The following is an 8536-nucleotide window of genomic DNA, read 5'->3' as shown; positions in this document are numbered from 1 at the left end:
TTTTATTTGTTCTCATTAGTATCACAGAATGTTTTTAGAACATGAGATTTGACTAGGGTACTTAAAAGGTCTGACCTTCCTACCTTTTAATTCCTACTTTTAGCCATTTCTCCCCAGAAACAGGTTATCACAAAATTGATTTAAGCAGTCATGTTTTCACTATGCCTCAGTAAAGATGAAATGTAAAAAAAACATGTCAGACAGGAAAATAGGTTATGCTTGATTACAGTACTTATCTAATTTTATTTTATTTTATTTATTTATTTTTGTATGAACGGTTCAGTTAATATGTGGAACTTTGGGAAGGAGATAAGGTTGTTTTTGAAATGCAAAGGTATAACTTTTTAAGACAAAGCACTAAATTATCACATTGCCCCACTAGTAGTTTGGTCAACCGAGTGTTCAAAAATTCATTTTCACAAACATTTAAAAGTCATGTAATATTTGTTCACTTCACTGGCAAATGTTTAAGTTCTTAGCAAGTAGCAGTCGCCTACCCTGCTCCCTCTCTCTCTCTCTCTCTCTCTCTCAAAAATAAAATAAACATTAAAAAAATAGGAAATACAAATTCCCATGTGAAAGATGGCCTCTCTGTACTAGAAGAAACCATCTTCAGTGGGGGAATCAAAGTCAAAAGAATTCTGTAAAAACAAACTTTGTTAAAACAATAACAATTCTTATCTCCTTTAGCTTCCCTGTATAGTTTAGTTACTCTTCCATAATTGTCTCTCTTTGCACAGCCCAGTGATAAAGGCATGTAAGTTTGCCATTTCTTTGGGTATTCATTCCTTATGAGGACTCTAGTGCCATGTAAACTTGCATAAATCCGTATTTTTTCCCGTTAATCTATTTTATGTTAGTTCAATTCTCAGGCCCAGAAGAAAAACCCAAAGAGGGTAAAGATAAAGTTCTGCCTCCCCAACTGTATCATACAGAGTAATTTCACTGCCCTAAATATCCTCTGTACTCCACCTATTCATCCCTTCCCCCCACCCTAACTCTTGGCAACAACTGATGTTTTTGCTGTCCCCACGGTTTTGCCTTTTTCAGAATGTCATATAGTTGGTGGACACTGTTTTGAAAGATCAAAAAATGTATTTTTTTCCAAGGCTCCTCATACCGTGCTCTCCACTGCAACTCTGCTCAAACTGGTGACATAAAATCTGCAAGTTTCTTGGTCTCACCAGCCAGACTAGTATCTCTCTCACACACACACACACACACACACACACACACACACACACGCGCGCGCGGGCGCAAAAATTCAGACTGGAACCCTAATCCGTTGTCCCTCTACTCATTTTAAGATCTTGAAGCCCTGTCCTTTCCAAGGATCTCACACTCCAGGAAATGAAAAACAGCACAATTAGGTATGGAACCCTCCTATTAACAAACATCAACCACGTCTCCAACAGGTCACTGGCAAGACCAAAACACAACAGTTTCCAAAAGGACATGCCCAAGAGCACACGGAAATTGCTTCTAGGTTAGCTCATCTCACCTCCTGAACAGATAGCCGACGTGCCCAATTACTGAACTGCCCCCTCCTTTTGATGGAAACTCCAGAGCTAGCTCCATTTCTGAAATCCCTCCTTAAATCATTCACCAAAATCCTAAACCCTCCTGAAGCTCCTCACTGCTCCACTCCTCTCAAGGAGTTTTCCTCCACTGTGGTTTCTCTTGCTGCTGCAAATTAAGTGACCTACCTTTTTTTCTTTCTGGAGTCCGGCCTGTCCCTCGTGGTCTCCAGCCCTTCTGCGAAGCAGATGCGCTCGGCGGAGGGCTGGGGGGCCTGGGCTCCCCAGGGACCCGCGTTGCGCCTGCGCCTGCGCTTGCGCTTGAGCACCTCCCCTGCGCAGTCGCCCTGCAAACCCCGCACCGTCCGGATGCCTGCGTCCTCCCCTCGCGTCGTCCGTGTTCCTTTGTGTTGGTTTCTTTTCCCGCTCTACGAGGTTGGCCAGAGGTCACCTTCCACATCCCAAGGTCCGATTTTCCTGGCGCGCTTCTGCAGCAGCACCTTCGAGGGACTCGTGACTCGGTTCCTCTGCCTGTCCTCGGTCTCTCCTGCTCAGCGCGCAACCCGGGCATGGAGGAGGGTGTATTGCATCCAGCAGGTCCGGCACAGCCTCGAGGTTTCACCGCATTGCCTCCTCTAACCGGTAAGCCCGTTTGTTCAGTCCCAGCCTTTGGGCTGCACTTTGCTTACTCTTGTGATTTCTTTCAGCCCCCCTCTCCTCTTTCTATCCAGTTAGGCCTCATTGTGTGGCATCGTAATGTAGCAGTTGAATTTGTACATGTGGGAAATTTAATTTACCAGGTTCAGTGTCGGCTGTTTGGAGATCATTGGTCTTTGGCAAATTAAGGGATATGACTGAGTATATCCTATTGGGCCTTAAAGATTTTTAAGATGGTTAAGAAGGATTTTGAATATTCTGTTAGAATGCTCATCTGCCCAACGCACGGTAAACTTTTCAAGTTTTCTTGACCTAACCCCTTGCTTAAGCCAACTAGACTTTCACTGCTCTTTGTGCAATCCAAGACACTTCCTTATAAAAGTATAGCAGTAATTTTGGAAGGCAGCTGTGCTCACCACTGTATCACCAACGCTGCACTATGGCAGTAATTTTGTATGAAAGTTCGTTTCACATTCACCTGTATGCACTTGTGAGATTTGAGCATCTTGCCAGGAGGAACCAGTATTGGTCATCACCGGATGAATAGCCCTCAGTAAAGAGGTCGACGCAGAATGGGCTCTTGTTGGGCTTATCAAAAGCACATAAGATAGAATATCCAGCGAATTTCCTAATAAGTGCATTACTTATCCTAGGCAATTAAAATATTATTTCAGATTGTATCCTTAGAGGCTGAGATTGGATAAATTGTTAATACTCTAATTGGGTAAATTATTAAAGGGGCACCCTGGCTACGATTTGACTGTTTATAAAATGCCTTTAAAGCTGTGTCCATTTCCTACCCCAAAAGACAATTCCCCACAAAAGGCATTTAACTCTGTCTAATGGAGGGGTGGCCTGGGTGGCCCCGTGTGTCGAGCATCGAGCTTTTCACTCTTGGTTTTGGCTCAGGTGGTGATCTCACCACCGTTTTGTGAGTTGGAGCTGCCTGGGGCTCTGCACTGACAGAGGGGAGCCTCACTCTCTCTGCCCTTCCCCCACTCCTGCTGTCTTTCACAAAACAAATGAACGTAAAAAAAATGAAAACAACAAAACTCTAACAGATGCACACATCCTAATTGATTGTTCTGGGACATGGACAACAGTGATAGGTTCCTTTCACTGTACTTCTGGTTGTTTAGTAACATTAGTAGTTTCAAGGACTTGATCCTTCTAACTACCTCACAACTGGAATGTGTATCATCAATAAATATTTGGTAAAGGAGTGATAGGTATCTAATGATGGCCTCTCCCCCCTCACCTATTAAAATCTATATTTGGTCAAACCCCAAAGCAACAAATTATAAGGCTGATGAAGTATTTTGTCAACATTAGATAATGTTTGCCATGCTGTCATACCATAATACAATGTTTCAGACAGACACTTGTTGATTCTTGGCAGATATTAATTCATTTCCTGCTCAGCGGTTCTAGAGGTGGGCACTATTATTATCTTCATTTGAAGATGAGGAAACTGAGGTACAGAGATTGAACAGTTTTCCCAGGTCCGATGGTCAGTGAGTTTGGTAGTTTGACTCCAGCATGCGTGTATATTACCATTATCCTGTTACAACTCTTCCTGTGCTATGTATAAGATTTCTATGAATCATGTAAAGATGTCCCCAGTGGGGAGACCTTATGAGAACACCTTAACCCTAAGTAAGGAAGGAAAGAGGACTTTGTACTAAGTATTCTGAATGATTTGGGAAATTTTTAGAATACAACTCATGTCTGACTTCAATAGCTGCCACTGCACCACCTATTTTAGCTTACTTGTAAACTGTAATTTTTTTCCTCATTATAAAAATCCTCAACTGCATAAATTGAGGATTTTTCTCGATCTTTGTAGGAAATCTGGATTACTAAGCTGTAGACTTTTTCAAATAAGATACATACGTAGGTAGGAGCAATTTAAACTGTCCTTTGGAAGGTTTACAGCAATTGAAGTGAAGTACTCTTTGGTATTATCCATGGAATCGTTTCCTTTATACATTAGTGGACTTAATTTAGGGTTGTCATGACATTTATTGAAAAAAAAAATAAAATCGAACATATCCTTAGCTGTGAAAACAACATCAATAAGAAACCAAAGCCACTGCCAAAAAAAAAAAACCAAAAAAACACCCTTCTATTAAACATGTAAACCACTCCTTCAAAGAGTATCTGTATCCTTGTTTTTTCATGAAATTGTAAGTTTCATAACTTTTGGGTGGAATTCAGTAGTCAACCACGCTGCAGAGCATTAGTGTGCTACGACATCAAAGGGAGAATGGATAAATATCAAGCTTTATTTCTAACCGGAAAATTATTGGGCACAACTATTCATAGTTCAAACATTTTCAAAAGCAGTATTTAATATTTAAAGAAAAATGCTAGTCAGGGTACTGCAGGTTTTCTCATGCATTATTTACCTTTAGGAAACATGAAGAACTAGAATATAAAAAAATATGAAAATGGAAAAAGCCTCCCTACCTCACAAAAGGTTTTGTTTTGATAATGTCCCAATCAATGATAAGATGCTGAAATACATAGAATAATGTGTCAAAATAAATCTTCATTATAACCTAAACAAATGGAGTTACATATAAGTCTTATGCCTCAGCATAGTTAAAATACAGTCTTGGCACTTAACATTCATCATTGAGGTCAGAATCTAACTTTTGAAATCCAGCTTTGCATTGGGAAATGGCAAATTATGGCAACTTTCTCAGGTAATTCAAAGCAATGGAACCACTTTCTCTTCTGTTCTTCAGGAAAGTACTAAACAGCAAATAAATTCCATGTTTCATATGGGGTCAATAATAGAGCTACAAATGAACCCAGGGCTCAGAGTAAGTTCTAGAAGGAACATTGTTTCTATATTACAATGATTATAAAGCCCAGTTTTTATCATTGAAGCACTTTTGCATTGTTGGCTTGCAAAATGATGTTCACTAAACCCAACTGGCCACAGAGTCTTAAAATGGAGTCAAAAGCCATAAAAACAATTGCATAAAATAAGAATACAGGTAATTTATGTTCCTAAGCATCTCATGTATGTAACTTACCCATCCTGCTCCAGATCCACCACTGCTTCGGCTTTGCCTGAGATGATAACCTTTTTAACTCATAATTTTTGCTCTCTACATTTTCATGAACACATCATTAACTCTGGAATTTAACCTGAAATCATCTTTGTTCTTCCCTCCCAAACTCATAAAGGCTATATGAAAGGTACATAGTAAAAACTGGGTGCATCTCTCTCTCTCTCTCTCTCTACATTTCTCAAAAGAAACACTTAAAGCTACTGTTTCTGGAATCAGCATCAAACACTTTCTCTTCCCTCCCCTGTCAGGGACTTACATGATAGGACATCCTATGAAAATATGCTGTGAATGTTTTATGAGTGTGCTTTTACTTAACCAGGAAGTCTGGAAGGAGGAGAGTGACCTAACCTGCCACATTTTCTTTATGAGAACATCTTCCTTGTGATCTATGGCTTCATGAAGTAGGCATAGAGTTTCAAAGTTGCCCTTGAATCCTGGGTCAAGAAATGCCACCAACATATATTCTTTCCTGTCACACATTTCAATGAATGTGTAGTTTCTCCAGCCAATGTCATTACTTTGAATTTGATTTGTGAGCATTCCACAAAAAGGTGTATATGCCTGTATATGATAAACAGAAGAACCTGACTTCGATTTCCATTATTATGTTTGAATTCCTGAGTGAGTGCTTCAGACGGCCCATATTGATCTTTATCCATCTTTCATTCTTCCCTCTCTTCCTCCTTCCCTTGCTTCCTTCTTTGCTTCCTCTTTTTCATTATTTCTTTCAGATGATGAGGACAAGAAGAAAAATGACTAGAGAAGCTAGAAATGATCCTGCAACTTTGATATAAGAACAAAAACAAAAACAAATGCTCTCCCTCCAAACACCCATTTTTCTCTTGAGAACCTCTGGGGAACTAGTTAAAACGGTTGCTAGGCAGCCTGTTCTTCATCTCACGATGGGTTAGAACTATGTTCATGTTTACTGAGATACTCTGGCAAAATTCTAAAATTACTGGCTTTTTATTTTATAACTCCAGTTTAATTAATAGCTAACATTTTAGGCATATTTATAGCAATCGAATATATGGAAATTCTAATTCAGTGAGTTAGGTATGTTTCCAAAATTCCATCACCTTTTTAGCAACTTATTTTTTATAATTTTTTTAATCTCCATATTTTACTGCCTTCGAGTTTACTTGGAAATTGTACACACCAATCTGCTCACAAAATATCTAGTCTATTTTACCATTCTTCAAAAAGAGCTATATTTTCCACCACTTCCCTTGAGAGACTGCACCTGAATCTATTAGCAATGAGATTGTCAAAGAAATTATATTAAGAGCTAGAAACATAGATAAATAGTATATTATACGTTCACGCACATAAAGACACAGACATAATTTGTGTGCATAGGCACGTGTACTGATTTTCACAAAAATGTGTGCACATATATGACTTCTTCCATTTATTTCTGGTTATAACTCTATTAACCATGATAAAAAAATGTTCTCTTTATAGTATAGATATCTCTGAAGACATTTCTCTTTTTTCATTTTGGGGAGATCTAAAGTACTTTTAAGATTTCTTCATTTATTTCTATGTTGTGTTATTTACCTTTATTGCTTTTCCCTTGAATGTATTTATTTTAGATATTCAGGTAAGTGAAATAGCCCACGGATAGTCTCTATAAGAAATGGGGAATGAAAGGAGTGATACAGATTGTTATCTAAGTCATGCTACTGAAGGAATAGCATATTCTGGCCCAGGTTCTTCTACATCCTTGCCATTGGTCTCCTTTTCCTTCGTGACTCATTGTGAATTCATCTGTAAAACTCTGTCATCTATTAGTCTTTCAGTTCTTACTATGTTCCAAAGCTAGTGCACTGATTCAATCCCATATTCCCAGACCAGGGTTTCTTAACCTATAGTGAATGAACTGTCCCATCTATATCTGCCCCACTTTTTATTTCCTGGTTTTTTTTTCAGTTTTGCTTTGTTTTATTTATTTTATTTTCTCAAACAGCCACCATGCATTCCATCAGATTTTTTAAAGAGACTCCAAAAATACTAAGAAAGTTTATCTAGATAACAGTTAAGATCTTTGTAATAACTCTGAGGTGTAGGCATACCTCCACTTTCTCTTGATGTTTGCTTTATACATTAGGATAAGGGAGAAGTCCTGCTCTGTCCAGTGCTGAAAATGGCAAGTGAGACAGGTGTAATCTCAGATTAAGGAATCTTATTTAGAAAAAGGTTATATGATCAGTGACATTTAGATTAACTTCCTAATAATGATAGATCTGGTTAGTTATTTGTAATTTCATTATTTTATTTATTTATTTATCTATTTATTTTTATAGTTCGGTTTTCCCAAGGAGTTTATTTGGGCAGACCTGGGGACAGGGAGGCTCTACACCTAAAAGAAGGTGTTGGGTCTCTTGGTGGTAAAGCGTGGCTTGTGCTGGTGACACAGGACCCGGTGGGGCAGCAGGAACTCGATCTTGGAGCTGTGGAACTGCTTGGCTGCCAGTGGGCAGCACTTTCTGGCTGCAGTCTCCTTCACTTTCATGATCTGGATCCAGTGGGCCTGGTCATGGTGTTGGGCACCCATGGCACCATGGCATTGGGTGACACCACCTACAGTGGTCAGGTCCTGGTACTCCTGGCAGGTGTTGTGGATGCTGCTGCGGGAGTCATTGCACAGCCAGATGCTGAAGTTCTTCACCCTCAAGGGGGATTTCTTGAACACTTGTCCAGGGTAGACAGTTTGCCCTGAACACTTCCTCATCTTCAGGTGAGACACAGAGTAGGAGAAGCGGGACTTGGCCACAGCATCAAGTGCAGGGATTCACATGTGATACAGGGGCAGAATGCGGCATTTGGGGGTGGACAGGCAGCACCCCAGCGCTTTGTACTCTTGCGGGGTGCCCAAAGCCTTCATGGCAAACTCTGCTCTCCTTGCCATCCAAGGAAGGTATTTGTAATTTTAATTGAGCTTAGTTAGTCTCTCCATTAACAATAGTAAGAAAGATGTTGAAAAGTCTGAATCCCTAGGTAACAAACTGCTTAATACGAGGGGTGGCCAGGGGCACCTGAGTGGCTCAGTCAGTTAAACGGCCGACTTGGGCTCAGGTCATGATCTCACAGTTCATGGGTTCGAGCCCCGCATTGGACTCGGCCAAAAGATCAGAGCCTGGAGCCTCCTTCGGATTCTGTGTCTCCCTCTCTCTCTGCCCTCCGCTCTTGTGCTCTGTCTCTCTCTTCTCTCTGTCTCAAAAATAAACAAACATTAAAAAAAAGTACAAGGGGTAGCCAGTGGGTATGGGTGGTCTT

At 40.1% G+C, this 8536-nt stretch overlaps 1 pseudogene; it reads right to left on the bottom strand.

The window, feature by feature from the left end:
* Positions 1-7569: 7569 nt before the first annotated feature.
* Positions 7570-8144, bottom strand: LOC109246292 (60S ribosomal protein L18a-like; annotated as a pseudogene).
* Between the last annotated feature and the right edge of the window lie 392 nt (positions 8145-8536).

The sequence above is a fragment of the Panthera pardus genome, unplaced genomic scaffold (assembly GCF_024362965.1).
Source record: "Panthera pardus isolate Hobbes unplaced genomic scaffold, ASM2436296v1 HiC_scaffold_11, whole genome shotgun sequence".
In the NCBI taxonomy this organism is placed as follows: Eukaryota; Metazoa; Chordata; class Mammalia; order Carnivora; family Felidae; genus Panthera; species Panthera pardus.
This window is presented reverse-complemented; position numbering and strand designations above follow the sequence as displayed.